This window comes from Lissotriton helveticus, chromosome 4_1 (genome assembly GCF_964261635.1).
Source record: "Lissotriton helveticus chromosome 4_1, aLisHel1.1, whole genome shotgun sequence".
Lineage (NCBI taxonomy): Eukaryota > Metazoa > Chordata > Amphibia > Caudata > Salamandridae > Lissotriton > Lissotriton helveticus.
In genome coordinates, this window is record NC_136063.1 from 555,056,745 (window position 1) to 555,072,069 (window position 15,325).

The 15,325-nt window shown below is 43.7% G+C and overlaps 1 protein-coding gene across 4 annotated transcripts in view; it reads right to left on the reverse strand.

Annotated features, from left to right (window-relative positions):
* KCNB2 (potassium voltage-gated channel subfamily B member 2) overlaps positions 1–15,325 on the reverse strand; it is a 1,207,953-nt gene that overhangs the window by 1,028,494 nt on the left and 164,134 nt on the right. For 3 of the 4 annotated variants that reach the window (XM_078687151.1, XM_078687152.1, XM_078687149.1), the window contains exon 4: positions 12,213–12,354. The exons of the other annotated variant lie outside the window; for it this stretch is intronic. The gene's annotated coding sequence lies outside the window, so the exon portion shown is untranslated. The remainder of the gene's footprint in view (positions 1–12,212; positions 12,355–15,325) is intronic. 4 annotated transcript variants of the gene reach the window in all.

A 15,325-nucleotide genomic window follows, 5' to 3' on the forward strand; every position in this document is an offset into this window, starting at 1 on the left:
CCCATGGAGGGCAGGCTCCTGCTGGACCCCATCTTAGAGAAGCCCACAGCAACCATCTACTGTAAATTGATTAATAACTTGCCTGACCCACTGTTGTCTCTGCGGGCGAAATGGGAGAGTGACATAGGCAGCCTGGAAGACGATGATTGGCAGGACGCCCTGCAGAGCCCACGGGAGATTGCGGTGTGGGTTTGATTCCGACTGGTTCAATTTAAAATCTTGCACCGGGTGTACTACCCGCGCACACACCTGTTCTCATGGGGCAGGACCCTTTCCCCTCTGTGTGCGAGGGGCTGCCAGGAGGAGGGAACGTTCTTTATACTCTTTGGGACTGTCCTATTGTGGTTCCGTTCTGGACTAGGGTGGCTCGCACTATGGAGCTAGTTGTGGGTTTGCCGGTCCCGGTGGAGCCACAATGGTTTTTATTAATGATCAAAGGCCCGACGGACTGATCAAGATACAACAAAATTTGGCGGGCCTCGGCAGCCGGGGTGGCAAAAAGAAACGTAGCCAGGAATTGGGGGGGCGCCGCAATGGGTCCAGTGCGGTACAAAAGGGGGTGGTGATGGTCCATCACCACCCCCTTTTGTACCGCAATGGGTCCAGTGGCGTAGAGATTTGGATTGGTGTCAGAGGGCGGAGGAGACAGTTTACAAGGCCAGGGGGTGCGTGAAGAAATGGAGGAAGATCTGGGGCCCATGGCGGATGTACAGAGGAGCAGAGGGGGAGGCTGGGGAGGAGTGATATGGGTGATAATGCTCCGTTGATGTTTGATCTGACCTTGATTGTGCAATGTATTCCTAAAGTTTTTTTTCAGATGTCTGAACACTGCGATGTATGTTGCGAATCTGTGATCATTGTTAATAAAAAAGAGTTATAAAAAAAAAATAGGAAAGGCTGCTGAAAGATTGCGCAAATCGACTGGGCCAATTTAGAAAAAGCTCTAGCAGTGGTTGACAACGGCATGACCACCTTATCCTCTAGAATACACTTTTTGGGAAATTCAGTAGTATCTTCAGCAATAGACATTGTTCAACAAGACATGTCCGCATTACAACATGTACAGTCACAGCTTAGGTCTATTATGCTATTCAGCTGGTCACTTCAAACACTGCATTCTGGCCATGTGCCTTGGTGACATGTTAAGGCCACAAACCTGTTTTCTCCTTACCACCTTAAGAAACAGCAAATACTTATGTCATGAAAACATGCAAGGTTCACTATGTTACACATAGAAAAACTAGACAAGTTACTTTTCGCTGTTGTTGAAATTCCATCCGCGGATTGGATAATCTATGAGTACATCACCCTTGCTGATTTCGACATTTCATTTTCAGTACTGTCTGCAACACCATCAAGTGGCAGATACAAAGTGTTCGGGGAAGGGTTCATGCATGGGTATTGGGAACTAACTTTCAAATTTCGATGTTGAAATAGGGAAACTGAAGTTTTTCTCAGCTGTTCAGACTGTGAGAATACTTTAAGTGGATCAGTAAAGTGCAAGGAGGTTTAGCTTCACGGAGACTGTTATGCTTCCGTGGCAAACTTATCTTGCTTTTTGAAAGGTTCCCCAGCAGCCATGGGAGTTACCTGATTTCTGTGGAATGAACCCAGGGGTTGCCTATCTGGTGATGGTTTCTTCAACGGTCACTTGTTGTACACCAGTACTGTTCCCACCTGACCGTACAGTTCGGGAGGTACAGATAAAATAGTCCAAACGGAGGGTAAGTATGCCCCGTGAACAGCCCCCTCCCCCCCGGGCTAGTTTTGTTTAATGCAGGGGGCCACATGCGCCCCGCATCCCCAGGGACTGGCTCCTCCCCTGCGCTATATTTACAATTAGGAGTTCGGGGCTCCAGCCCCTACCCCCCAAGCAGCCCCAGGGACCACCACCTACCAGGGCTATTTCAAGGATGCTGCGCTGCCCCCCTCCTGGACCCATAAATGGGCCTGGGAACTGCCACCCCCGAGGACCGGCTCCAGCAATGGCCAGGAGTGCCCACACCCGGGACATTGTAGTTTGCTATGGGATGGCGGGAGCAGTGCTCCCACCATCCCATAGCAAACAAGCATGCTCACTTTGACCAAGCAAGAGTATTTTGCTCTCACTTGGTCAAAGCGAGCATACTTTGCTTTTTACCCCGACGGAGCTGCATCTTAGCAGTGAATGCTTCGCATTTACAGCTTTATGGCACATCCCTGTGCTTTCCTCTGCGCTGGTGAAAAATTGGCTGCCTAGCGCCAACCCTTGCAAACACTTGGAGTAGCACTCCACCCCATCGTCTATTGCTCATCATGCCACCTCAGTTTGGACCCAGTCATATGCAAATCACTTTGGATCCAGTCATGCAAATCAGTCTTGACCGTGCTGGGAATAGTCCAGCCCAAGCTGCCAGGTTATATCATCCCTGAACCAGAACACACGCAACCTAAGACAGGTTTTGCCCTAGATATGTGCTCATCAGCAAGGTGCAGTTTGGATTCACTGACACAATAAGCATGGACCCACCTCTGGTCATACCCATGCCACTTAAGGCAGTACATGAAACAAATGAAGGATGATGAGAGGATGCTCGCAATAAGTCTACCCTCAGGCAATCGCACTGGGTAGCATCCCAACCCAGCATTCTTTTGCCCAGGATGCCACCTTAGTTTGGACCTAGCCATATGCAAATCTGATTGTTTGATACTTTCCTGACTCTCTCCTCCTGTTTTAATAGTGTTTGACCATATGTAAAAGATTGTTTTGGTAATCTCTATGTCTGCCAAACCTGCCAACAGAGGGCCTGATTCACAAAGGTAAAGTTAGACTTTTGGTCGAATTTTAGACCAAAAGTCGAACTTTACTACTTTTCAGTATTCACAAAATTAAGTTACGAGTAGTATTTTTATGTCCACACTCGGGGCAAAAGATTCTGCCTGAGCGCGTAAACTCCACCCCAAGTGCAGAACTAAAGATACTACTCGTAACTTACCTTTCTGAATAGCGAAAGTTGTAAACTTAGACTTTTGGTCTCAGTTCAACTTTGTGAATCTGACCCAGATAATTTATAACACCCTGAACATGGATGAAGCTGAAACCAACCCAAAGAACATCTTTTTAAACATAAAAGGTCCAAACAGCATCACAAAAGCACAGTGTTCCATTGAGTTATCTTATAATTACACCACCTGATGATAATATGCAATAGTAAAATCCATGGTGATGAAAAACCTCGCACCAGCCAATGATGAAGTCAGTACCATATTTTTAGGAAGGGAATTCCTATCAACAATCAGACATTGCTTGAAACCCATGGCCAATGCAAAGTTAGATCACACCTAGGGGGCATATGCATCAAGCAATTTTGTAATTGCAAACAGTGTGCTTTGTAAAAATTGTCCGTTTGTGATTGCAAAATAGCCTTTTGCTATGCATGAAGGTTTTTGGATTCGCAATTTAGGTAATCGCAATATCTTGCGATTCCCTAAATTGCGACTGCAAATAGGGGATCGCAATTTGCGATTCTCTGATGCACATGCAAGAAGCCTTTCCTAAATGCGAACTGTGCATTTTGAAACACCAATTAACATCAATATGAAGTTGGTTTTAGCCATGTGCATACTTTAAAAAATGCACAAAACTGCATTTTCCAAAGTGCCATGTGGCGCACACATGCCCCTAGGGCATTTGTGTGCCTTACATGTGCACATTGTTTTGTTAGGGGCGCCTCAGGGGGACCTTAGACCCCGGGAACCCTTCCCTCTGTGTTACCTAATTTGCGATGACTAATTAGGTAATGGTAATTTAGGTAATGCAAGACCATTCTCACCTATGGGCTTTGAGGCCCATAGTAAAGAATGGAGTTGCAAATGCAAATAGCGATTCTCTAATTACGTTTGCGATTCTTAAGGAATCCCAATTTGGGAATCGTTATTTGCTCACTGTTTTCTTTTCATTTTGCAATTACCCAATAGTGATTTCTTAAAAATTGCTAGTTGCTAATCGCAAATTGAAACTTTGATGCATGTGCCCCCTAATGCTTTATGAGCTACTACCATGGGAGCCAACCACTCTGATCATTCCAAAGACTCCATCACAATGTCTCAAACCCACATGCTACAGCCTCTCTGAATGAAAAATACATACCTCTCACTTTATTTACTACAGTTACTGAACCTAGTTTCAACTCAATCTTGTGCACATATCCTTTATGCTCCTTATGCTCTTGCTAAACAATTCAGGATATTCTTTGTCAACAATTCACAATTCTGACTGAAGTGCTTTACCCAACAATCCCTGATGTTTCTGACCCCTATCTTCTATGCTTAGGACATAGACTTTTCCTTTTCCACATCTCTCACTGAATTCTACATAGACATAGACATGGAAGAAACTCTCAAACTATGTGCGTTTTCCTCAATACCCACTTGGAAGAACATCAGGTTTAAGAAATGTCGTTAAACTTTTTTGTATTCATCACATCCTTGATTTCATTAACATGTCCACATATTGGGATGAAATGTAATTTTGTTTGGCTGAATTTTTAATATCACATTTTTAGATCCCAAGTTTGACTTACTTTTTTGCCTTTTATTTCTGACATACAAGACAATACTTTCCAAAATGGCCCATTTGTTATACAGTTTAAATGTTGATTTCAAAAAGGGACAATCATTTGAATTAGTTTAGTGTCACAGCAAACCACACCTAAACCTAGACCAAGTACCATTTCCTTTCCAGATTTCTTTAGCTTTAGTAGTTTCTTTCTTCCTTAGCGCCAGTTTGTTGAACTTTCAGCTTGGTTACATAATCCCTTTTTAACTCTTCTCATTCTACTGAATGTCCAACATGTTTAGCAGTGTTAGTGACTTTCACTAATGAAATATCATCCTTTTGAATGACCTCTTCATTCACTTCATCAGAATGACAAACCAGAATTAATTTAAACCTAATATATTTATTTATGTCCCAAAATTGCAAGAAAATGCCCACTTCCTTAAAACCACGCTGTACTATTCCACAACATCTCTATCTAGCTTAATCCTGATTCGGAAATGTTAATACTTCAATGCAGTGATGATGTTGCGGAGAAAATACACATCTAGATTTTTAGTGCATGTTTCATATTCATTTTGGTCTGCAGTATCATCATCTTCTAACTAATGTAGATTGTTTAAGATTTCTAGCCCCTCTGCACTTGAACAGTGTATTAACAAAGGGATTTTCGGCTATGCTGTTACGTTAAAGCCATAAACTCGAGAATAATGCCTGAATATCTTTTTTCATTTAGATCCAGATAGATAGTGGTTTATATGGGTAGGGTCAACAAAAGGATGGTGCAGTGATATTCTGTATACTGAGAGGTGAACAATAAAGAAAGTCATATGAACTTTAGGTTAGTAAGGGCAATAATGGCAGACCAAACAAATCAAAGAGAACAGAAGAGTACATTTTTATCCGCTGCAATGTCACAGTACATATCTTACCCAGTAACAAATTCTCACCCAACCGCTAAGAAAAATCAATCACAGTGATATGCAACATCTTCAAGCTAAACAAGTAATGAATGCACACAACACAATAGAAGGGACACAGCCATTGGGGTTCATTGTACGTTTGGCCAATTATACAAACACATTGGTGTGTGAAAAACCGTAACTATTCAACCCCTTGTACAGGTAAGCAATGCAGCTCATCTACTTGAATTCCTGTGTGTGTATGTGCGAGTGTGTGGGGGTATAACTGACAAACAGAGCACATCAACATAAGTGTTTAAGTACTTAGCAAGGTGAGCAACACTTTGTGGGGATGGGTGGCAGGATGCCAACATCAAAGTATATGACTGTGTTTCAATATGTGAAAAGACATTGAGTCCAGTACACCAAGATGGTGGGACACTGACATCAAAGAAAGGCATTGCAATTTGATGCATAAATAGGAGCATTCCGCCCAATTGCAACTTCAAAATATGACAGCTGACGGGTTACATGTTTACTTAATTGATTGCCTTCAAAGACTAGCATACAACGCTCACCATTGATCTCAGCTGCAGGACATCTGTGTGTTGTGAACGATCTTGTGGAGAGAATTTTTCTGATGATTGCGGGTAAGATGGAAAGAAGAAGGGCAATCCATTCAGTGTACATGTGTTGAGGTGTTTCTTCCAGACCACCACCCATGTGATATTTGATGCTCAAAATAATGACTTAAAGAGAAAGCGTAGATTGGAAGTCGATTCAATAAAGCAGTCCAACCATGGATTAAAGGGCAACTCCCCCAATAGAGAACACTCACTTGAGCACACGTAAATTACTAGACTGGTGTGTGCAACACAGAATTCCCAGTCCAGGGCATGAACTTTCCAAAGCCCTCAAAGCAGGCTGCCAAAGCATGCTTTAACATTTACCAAGGTATAAGGTTAACAGGAACTTATAACGTTCATAGCTTTTCTGTAGGTAGAACATCTTGGTAACACATTTATTCATCTCTATTGTGGCTGTGTTGTGTGTGTGCATTTCGCGCCACACAATCTCAACAAGTTCTTTCCAATTCAAGATGGCTCCGTTGGAGCATGCACTAGCATATAAGAGTTGCCGACCAACCATCAATTATGATGATGTGATTGAAGCACAGATATACATAATATAGATGATTCATCTGTGTTGCGTCTGTGTGTGTGTGTGAGTGTGTGTGAGTGTGAATTTTACACCACACAATCTCAACAAGTTCTTTCTAATTGAAGATGGTTCACTTGGAGCATGCACTAGTATACAAGAGTTGCCGGCCAACCATCAATTGTGATGATATAATTGAAGCACAGATAGCTCTGCTTTATTTGACGGCTGTTGTTTTCATTTGTTAGCTTAATAAACATTTGAAGGGAATGTTAGTATGTCATCAGCAGAATGTTCTCAACAGAATGTTTTCTTTGCTATAATTGGAATGTGGTTAGAAGGCTTGGTTGGCAGTTGGAAAGTGGCTGAAGAGAGCTGTAAGAGGCTCCCCTGGTGTGGCAGCAGCGCTGGAATAAACATACCTAGTTAATACTTCAAATGCTATATTTCGTGGTTATCTTATCATATTGTGGATTTGGAAAAAACACATCTTACCTTGCAACGAAACAAGGAAGAGCTGCCACACAACCCATGCATACATAGGCGATCGGCTTCGACCGTAAAACCCCAAGTTGAATATTTTATATGGTGAAGGATCCTGTCTGAGGTGATGCAAACAGTTATTGAAGATTTCTCAAGAGTTTCTCCTCTCTTCAGTGGGGCACATATTTTTGTGTTGATCGCATTGTAGCATTGCTCGATGTGCACGTGCTGTAGGATTAGCCTGCACTTTGGGAGACACGTGATTGGGGCACAGAGCACAAGAGCGACTACGTCAGGCACATCCCGGCTGCTATTTTGAACTGGGGCTGTGCCACAGTATCAGAGTGGGTACGTGGGAAGTCCCAGTTGTCATTTTGATTTGGGGCAGTGTCAGAGCATTGGAGAGGCTACGTCAGACGACCTGCTTGACATTTAGGATTGGACAGTATTAGACTTTGCCCTTTTTGCAGGGTAATCCCAGAACATTTTGCCATCCTCCTGGTACTTTTTCTGACCTGGTGTTGGTGGTTTTAGGACTCTGGACACGTTATCACTGCTGTTCAGTGTTAAAGTGCATGTTCTCTCTATGGTAAACTTGGTAGGATTGGTCTACACCTGTTTGCCATATTTAATTTACCTATCAGTCCATTGTAAAGCGGTATCTCATATACCCGGGGACTGTAAGTTAAATACTACTGGTGGGCTTGCAGTGCTGCGTGCGCCACCCACCAAAGTAGCCTTTCAGACCTTTCTCAGGCCTCTGCCATTGCAGGGCCTGAGCGTGCAGTTTACTGCCGCTGTGACGTGGCACATAAAGTGGTTGCCACGTCTGTGACTCCCCTTTTACTACATATCACTCACCCCTATGGAAGGCCCTAGCTAGCCCGATGGGCAGGGTGCAATGTAGGTAAAAGGTTGGTCATGTACCTTAACTGTGTGGCATTTCCTGGTAGTGACAACCAGCCTATTTGGTTTCTCACTACTGTGAGGCTGCCCTCTCATAGGAATGCATTGGGGATTCCCTGATATGTGTTTCAGTGGTAATTCCTGGTAGGAGAGGGGTGGCGTGATCAAGTTTGGTATGTTTGGAATAGTGGCAATAAAAGCTGCATAATGGTGTTCACAGATTTATTATCACTATTTTAGAAATGCAAATTTTAGAAGTGAAATAGGGTGAGCAACCCAATATACCCTTGCGGGCTTGGGCAAAGGATAAGTTCAAAAATAATAGGCCAGCAAGGGATTTCGTTTGTATTTTGAATAGCAGCTAAAGGGGGCATGAACTTATTTAAACACCCTCACTAGTCTAAATTTAGTGGCTGAGATTAATGATGAAGAACCAGTGAATGGTGTTACCACACTAACAAAGTACAGCAATAAGTACAAAGTACAAAGACCAGGTTTTTTTCAAAAGATTGTTATTTTCTTAAGAACAGAGATGTTACTGATGTATCAGGGTACAGAATAAAAAATGGGGGTACAGAACAAAATGCATTTCAGATGTACAAGGGAGTTGATAATATATTCCTATAATACATCCAGAAAATAAGTCTAAACTGCTACAAAAAATATATATAACAATGACTTCAAATCAAAAGTAAATGAAAGTCAATTGTAGTTGGTCAGTAATGTGCAGAATTAGACACAACAGTCGACGTTTCGGTCTTGGCGAAATTATTTCAAAAGACCATCATCAGGACATTGGTTTTGTGCATCTATGTGATGACCCTTAGAAGATATCAACCGTCCAATTCCTATTCACATCAAATGTTTGTGTTGGAAGGGACACTCTTGCTAATATTTTGACAGGAACTTCTGGATAGGAAATCCTTTGAATTATATATCAGGAAGTAGGCAGATGAATGTCACTCTCTTGACATTTCTTACTTCCTTTCATCAATATTTGATGCTTCAGTCGCAGTTGGACAAAACGTCACAATTTGTCGAAGTTGAATGTGTGGCTACAGCGTAATAAGCGTCAGCAGCAAAACAGCCTCCAGTGTAGAAGTAGTTGGAAACATCGACTGTTGTGTCTAATTCTGCACATTACTGACCAACTACAATTGACTTTCATTTACTTTTGATTTGAAGTCATTGTTATATATATTTTTTGTAGCAGTTTAGACTTATTTTCTGGATGTATTATAGGAATATATTATCAACTCCCTTGTACATCTGAAATGCATTTTGTTCTGTACCCCCATTTTTTATTCTGTACCCTGATACATCAGTAACATCTCTGTTCTTAAGAAAATAAAAAAAATTTGAAAAAAACCTGGTCTTTGTACTTTGTACTTATTGCTGTACTTTGTTAGTGTGGTAACACCATTCACTGGTTCTTCATCATTAATCTCAGCCACTAAATTTAGACCAGTGAGGGTGTTTAAATAAGTTCATTCCCCCTTTAGCTGCTATTCAAAGTACAAACGAAATCCCTTGCTGGCCTATTATTTTTGAACTTTTGAATTTTAGAAGTGGGCATTCTTTGTGCTATGTGTCTTTGTGCCTGCCTGTTGTGTATTGCATGTCTGTCTCTGGGTGAAAGGGGCTGGGGAGGTGCAGTGGCTCCAGAGGGGCTGGGCGAGTCAGCGCTAGGCTGAATAGCCTGATTTGCATTTGGAGTATTGGGAGGAGAAGCACCTGACCCTGAACAGGACTATGTCTGCCTTACACAATGCTGGTTCTGCCCCCCTGTGGTGTGTCTGAGGCCAGAGCCTACACTAACAATGAGGGTTGTGGTGCACCTGAAAAGAGATGTGTAAGAACCCCCCAGAACTGGTTTAGACCGGGCACAGAACCCTGTGCAAAGGGGGGAGAACAAAGACATGCTGCACTATAAATATTGGGGCTGTGATCCCATGGTGCGGTGGTTAATGAACTGGTGGAGAAGCCCCTGGGGGAACTGCTGCCCCAGAGGATTGCTGTGCCAGGGAACCGCCATCTAGTCTGTACTTATGTGCTGGCCTTAGCCTGCCTCCTGCTCGGGCCCCCAGGGAACTCCCAAGGTATTCATGGCTTGCCTCCCTGACACTATAAGCAACATTAAGTGAGCGCTGTCCCTATCTGACACCAGCATGTGTGAAGGGCCTAATTTTTTGACTGAGCCTGAGACAGGGGCTCACTCTCCAGAAGAGCGGCCGGTATGGAGGAATGCAATAGCACCCCGGAGGAGTCCTGGGCAGGGTTTCAGCCCATGCCGCTGGAGGCAGAGAAACTGCAGGGAAGTGAGCGCTTTTTGAGCGCTGCATGCTTCTGTCCCCTGAGGCCGTGGTGGGGGCTCTCTGCACCAAGAAAAAGAAAGAAGGAGCACAGGCTGCTTGTGGCCGAGCAGCAGAACAGCCCTTTCCTGGGCCTGGCTGAGAGAGGGAGCCACGACGTACACTGCTACGAAGAAAGGCCACCGTAAGTCTGGCAAAATCTAGGTCTGGTTGTGGGCAGGGCCCACAGTCGTAAGAGGAGTCCGGCCGAGGGAGACTCGCTTTTTGGAGACAGGCCCATTCCGTTTCCCCAGCCAGGGAGATTTGGCCGCAAAGGGGGAGCTGCCAGAGGTGTTGGCTGAGCCAAGAGCCTCACGGGCCCCGCACAGACATCCCCAAGGAGGCTAGAGAGGCCTGAGAAGATTCGAGAGGCCCCGTGAGTAGGGCCTGCAAGGAACACTGTTTCCTGAGGAAGAGGGACTACAGCAGCTGCATGGCATGGTCAGCTGCTTTAGGGCCATTAGACGAGTGGGATACCTCTTTATGATAGAGTGCATGTCACTCGTGTGGACTTGCGTTGGCGACACACTGTGAGAGTCTGGCCATAAGCGGTGGGCCCAGCTTGGTCGCCCCGCCGGATTTGTGTGTGTCACCCCCCCTCTACGTGTGGCATACCTTTGTGTGCATTTTGAACTTCGGCTCTCTGGATGGGAAAGAAACATCGACTGAGGCCCTTTCCTGCATCAGGTACAGCATTATGTGTAACAGGCACACATGTGCCTCTGAGCCCTGTGATGGAGGCAACATTCCCATATAACCTGTAAAAAGAGTGCAGGAGCGCTGACATATGGCTCTACTGTAGTTCCTGCCCTGATATGATGGTACATGTGGCTTATGCCTTGTTATGATAGGGTAATGAGTCCTTTTACAGGACCTGACAGATGTATACAGTGATGGTATAAAATTATGTTATGCCTAATGCCTGATGCATTTATAAGGTGTGCCGGTTATTAGCATTTACTCTATTTCACTACTGCTGATGATGTTCTGCATATGCTAAGTGTACCCTTGACAGTAGTTACTGGTTGTTTTTGATAACTGCAAATTGTGATGGGTAAGACAGTGGCCTGATTTGCCCTGTAATGTATATAATTCCTGTAAAGTAATACCAACTGCCAGGTGGCACAGTGTATATATGTGATTACGTTATATTGTGTTTTATGAGTAATACAAAGGCTATTTTTTATATAACCTTGTGTGGAGTTTATTTTGTGCTGTGCCTAGTGTGTCACGGCTGTGGGAGTGTGTTGTGCAAAAGCTTTACACATTGCCTCTGGGATAAGCTGGATTGCTCTGCCAAGCTACCAAGGTGGTGAGCAGGGGTTATCTTCAGTGTGTAACTCCCTGGCCCTGACTAGAGCGGTGGCTTAGGCGCATGCCCTAGCCAACCAGAAATCCCATTTCTAACAGACAGCATGTAAAAGTAAATCAATATTGGTCTAAAGCACGGCCCAGTCGCCATTTCAAATTTTGTAACATCTATTGCAGGCCCAGCCATACTCTATTACAGGATGCAGGGCTGTGTTGGTTTCCTACAGTGTTCCATCCACATTTTTTAGATGTCAAACTATTATTGACTGGCATTCTTTGTAGTGATATGTACACTAAAGATTTCAGTGACGCACATTTGAAAGTTCTAAGGGTTATTGTATCTAAATCCAATATTCCCCCTCTGTGATATGCACACTTTTGTCTTCAGGGCACCTTTCATCTGGAGTTGGATTGCAACCAGGCGTGTCTCAAACTGCAGGCTCTTTGGTAATACAATAAAGTTTCTACATGATGCAGTCAGTAAATTCACCACCTCCATTTTTAGATTTCCCCAGTGAACCACCTGTTGGGTGAAGGAACTGGTTTGACACTTTCTAAACTTACCTGGGAGCAATTGGTGCATCCAGATTTCACACTGGATGTAAAAAATATTTATTGTAACACTCCTTGGATTTTGAGGGTCATGTGATTTTTAAGCACTTAGGTCAGGTGGCTGGTGTAGAGGTCGAAGCAATTGATGATTACTCTGAAACCGGTAAAAAAAACTAGAGTTACGTTTTGATGTCCATCCCAGTCTGGTAGTGTAACATCACAAATTCCTCATAGGAAGGCAACTTAGTGGTGAGAATGTAGACACATACGTGTCGTGCTCAGAAGACTGGTGGTTGATTGTCATTTTGAAAATTTCACAGATAAGCTGGTTTGTGGTCAATTGTTTGTCATTTTACAAGCAAAATTATTCCACAGTAACTACGTTGCACATAGCTAAAACCAAAGAAACTTCACAAATTTCAGTGAAGGACCTAAAAGCAAAAAAACAGACCTTAGTGTGATACGTCAAAATGGGAAAAATGGTGGTAAAGAATTGAGTTATGGTAAAGAATTGAGTTATGATAAAGATGTTACAAGGTCAAAATAATGTATTAAACAAACCAATATGTTTCTTATCTGGAAATTTAGCTCATTCCAGGAGTGGCAAACAACGTAGACTAAGAATGTTATTTGCAGAATTTGAACCTAAGTACACTGGGCAAGGGTGGTTAGATGAAACAAACAGAAAGGGAAAACAATGCTGTTGCTAATTTGGTAGATCCAGAGACAGAAAATTAGTAAGACAAACTCCAGGAGGATCTTCAAGACATGGTCTGGTGTTTAGTTAGGAATATGTGGCTACAATGGATCTGGCTGAATGTGTGGACCCTTATGTTAATGTGTTGTTGGGTGACAGATCAGTGTAGCTTTTGGTGGATTTAGGGGCCAGGATAACCATGGTAACTAAGGAGTTGTTCAATGAAAAATGGGTGGCCACTGTTCTGGTACCCCTTGATCATGCCCCAGTATCCTATGAAGGGAGACACATTGAAATGTCAGGGTTTTTTGAAGATGTGATAATATTCAAGGACAGAAAAGGTTTTGGTCCTCTGCTGTCCACTTTGCTCTGTTTCCTGAAACGAGTGTGTTCTACTTTGCGAAAGGAACAAATATAATTCAACGTCACTACTCATCTGCATCGACATGATGGCACTGGTTGCCTCACTGACAGACATGGTCCTGGGCTAAGGTTTGCGGTGGTGCTGTTGTTTCAAGAATGCTTTCTTAGCTTTCTTTCCAGAGTCCGGTGTGGCATGCAGAGGTGTGCCATAAAAGGTTCTGGTTGCCACGCCAGTGGTGGAATTCTGCCTCTTCTCCTACCCACTGGCCTCTTTCTTGGCAGCACCTTTCTTTGGGGCAATCTTGAAGATGTCAGTTGGCAGTGGCACTTAGCTTCACAAGCTGAAGAGATGCCTGTGTTGCATAGCCAGTCACACGTCACGTCCTGCACAGGCCTTCTGTTATTTTAAATAATTAGCAAAACAGTCTAACTATCAATTCATAAAACCACACCAACAGAAACTTTCATTTTATTGTGTAGTACACTCAGGACGGATCAGAAAGAGCAGCAACAGCATATAGATGTAGCTGTTTGCTTTATATGCATCTCGTTGAGATATGGCACTCAGGGAGGTGCCGGTGGCAATGGAATAATCCTTAGACAATGAATGCTGTTGTGCAGTGCACCTAAAGCAAACATGGGGTTGATGCCAGATGTTAGGAAAATGAGGGGAACATTTAAACTAAAAAAAAAAAAATGTAAATAAAATATTTCTTTAAAAAGCAAAAAATAAAAAATACAAGGCAATTCATATTAAAATAAAACAAATGTAAATAAAAAAGCAAAAATTAAAATTCAAAAACCTCAAATTCAAAAAATCGAAATAAAAGTTTATAAATAAGGGAAAATATCTTTATGCATATTAATTTATTAAACTTCTATCATTCTCAACCATACATGCAAGCCTATGGCAATGGGCCACACTGGCTGGATGCACAAAATGGCTGCCAGCCAGTGACACATGGTCTTCAACAAAAGCAACACTGAGCAAGGAGGCACGGCCACAACAAAGAAGACATGCAGGCCTTTTGAAAACGCCCACTAGCTGCCTATGCAAAATGGCCACATGGTCACAACAAGCATGAGGCCTGGAAAACAAAGAACACATGTAGGCCTACGGCAAGTGCACACTGGCTGCCAACACAAAATGGCCACCGACCACATGGACAAACAGCAAGCAAGGAGACATGGCCAAAACAAAGAACACATGCAGGCCTATGGCAAAAGCATGCTGGCTGCCTGCACAAAATGGCTGCCAGCCACATGGTCACCACAACCAGCAGGAAGGCATGGCCACAACAAAAAGAAGACATGCAGGCCTATGGCATAGGTACACTGGCTGGCTACACAAAATGGCTGCCAGCCACATTGTCACAACAACAAGCGGGAGGCCTGGAAAACAAAGAACACATGCAGGCCAATGGCAGAAGCACACTGGCTGCCTACACAAAATGGCCAACAGCCACATGATCACAAGAACAACAACCAGCAAGAAGGCATGGCCACAACAAAGAGAAGACATGCAAGCCTATGACAAAAGTACACTGGCTGGCTACACAAAATGGCTGCTAGCCACATGGTCACAACAACAAGCAGGAGACATGGAAAACAAAGAACACAAGCAGGCATATGGACACTGACTATAAAAAATGACCCCTGGCTGAATGGCCTGGGGAACAGAGGCAAATGGTGGCACTCACACACAGGCCAGACAAAGGAGCCATGGTAACACTGAGAACACAGCATTAATTCAGCAATGCCAAAAATGAAACTAAAACAGGGCTAAAATCAATCAATCAATCAATCAACCAATCAATCAATCAATCAATCAAGGCATTTATAGAGCGCACTACTCACCCAGAGGGTCTCAAGGCGCTTGGGGGGGTTGGGGGGCCGCTACTGCTCGAACAGCCAGGTCTTGAGCTTCTTCCTGAAGGAGATGTGATCTTGGGTCAGGCGGAGGTCGGTAGGGAGGGTGTTCCAGGTCTTGGCGGCCAGGTAGGAGAAGGACCTTCCTCCTGTTGTCGCTCTTTCGGATGCGGGGGACGGCGGCGAGGGTGTGGTT